The following is a 2,064-nucleotide window of genomic DNA, read 5'->3' on the forward strand; positions in this document are numbered from 1 at the left end:
TGAATAAGAACTTGATTAAGTGATAGAACTTGAAAAGAGGGCACGGCACTCCGGTTAAATGGATAAGCACGACAAGAGCATGGTCCTGACACATTCGAGATGATGGGTTGAAAAGATGAGCATCACAATGCCTCCGGAACAAAAGTAAGAATGGAATGAAGTGAACGAAGGGAAACAAGGTCTTGAGGGAGCATGCTTACAACAAAAGCTAGAACGGAGTTGTTGGAAAACCAACAACGAAAAGAATAATCTTGATATGGTCTTATGGAATACATCTCAAATTATGAGGTGACAACCTGCCACTCACGGGAAAAGAATTGGATTGATATCAACAAGGAGACGAGAAAGTATTTCACCGGGAGGATAAAGAAGAACTTGGGTCCTTTATAAGCGCCATAGATAGCAACAAACCTTAGGGAAGGCTTTAGGTGAAATATAACCCAAGATAATTCCAATGAAGAGATTGATGGTTTTAAAATATCTCATTCTTGACAAGATGTGAATCATGAAACACGAACTCAAATTGACAAGAATGACATAACACCACCTCAAAAGATTAGATAGGAAGAACTGCACTCCGGATTACAAGATGAAGAATGCTTGAACTCCTCTGAAAAGAATCTCAATGAACACTTCGAGAAGGAATTAAATCCTTTATGAACCGTCATGTAGAGCCTCCATGAAGAACTCCGGTAAACAAAAGAATGGTCAAACGAAAGGAAAGAGAAGTCGAAAACACAAGTTGAATCCTTGTAACGATTTAGATGAATCTCCATGGTGAAATAATTGAGAGAACTTGGAACTCCGAGAAAAGAAAGATGAATCAAGTGAAACCATGAATTTGATGAACCTCCGGAATAAGGAATTGAATTTACTCGATGAAACAAGAATAAGAATTACATTATGCTTATCCTTCATCAGTTAAATTGATGACAAACAGTGGATTTGGCATAGTACTCATTCTCGTAGAAAGGATTAAGATAGATATTGCGCAAACTTGAAGAGGCCTTCGATGATCCACCGGTAGGATTTGAAAGAATGGAAGTATGATAACGTAAGAAGAGGAATCTTGAACAAACCATCGTAAGGATTGAAAAAGAACGAATAAAAGATAACGAATCACCGGGAAGAATTATGAAATGAACGAAGATACTTGAGACAATCTAGATACATGAGAATGAAGAGATCACGAATTGATTAGAGGATATTTGAATGATACACCGGTAAGATTTGGAGAATGATAGCTGAAAGCTGAGAATGAATAAATCTTCTGAAATGATGGGCTTCGGAGAATCAAACAGAAAAGACTCTTGAATTGCTCCGGAAGGATGAAAAGAATTTCCATAATCAAAACCAATTATGAGAGGATGGCCTCAAACTAGAATCACGAATCTTGAAGAGGATGGAGCAAGGTTTAAGAGAAACTCTTCTTCGGTCTTCAAAATCTGAGAATGACGACGAGAAACACCACCAATAATTATTGAGGCACTCCGGAATGAAGAATGGAAAAGTTGAGCCAACGATGAAAAGAATTTGGAAGATCTTGGAGAAAAACATAAGACTGATGATAATTCATTCTTACGTCAAACTTCGAAAAGAATTTGAGAGTAACGCCGGAAAAATAAGAAGAGTCACGTAAGATCCTGGGAAAAGACCTGTGGGTTAGGGCCCACTCAAAAGAAAACACCGTTGAACAATTTACAAGAGAGAAAGCACCGGTTGAATTGAATGGCTTGAATAAGATAGCATTCCCGAAAGATCTTGACAGAATGAGATTAAAATCCAACATCTTCTGAGGTATCTTCAGCACTCCGGAACAATAGAATAGCAAGCGGTGAAAGATTATGAGGTGCACCGGCATGAGAAGGTATTGGGCAAAAAGAAAAGGAGTATGCTCAATACCAAAGCTTGAATTAAATCCACCGGAGAAGAAAATGAGTGACGAGAGACAAACTTGAAGCTTCGTTAGCATCTTCTTGAGAATCACCGGATAAGGATATCGACGGAAAAGGAATGGAGAAGCTTCCCATTAATAAAAGGATACTTGAATAAGAAATCTGAATC

This window comes from Triticum aestivum, chromosome 6A, assembly GCF_018294505.1.
Source record: "Triticum aestivum cultivar Chinese Spring chromosome 6A, IWGSC CS RefSeq v2.1, whole genome shotgun sequence".
NCBI lineage: Eukaryota > Viridiplantae > Streptophyta > Magnoliopsida > Poales > Poaceae > Triticum > Triticum aestivum.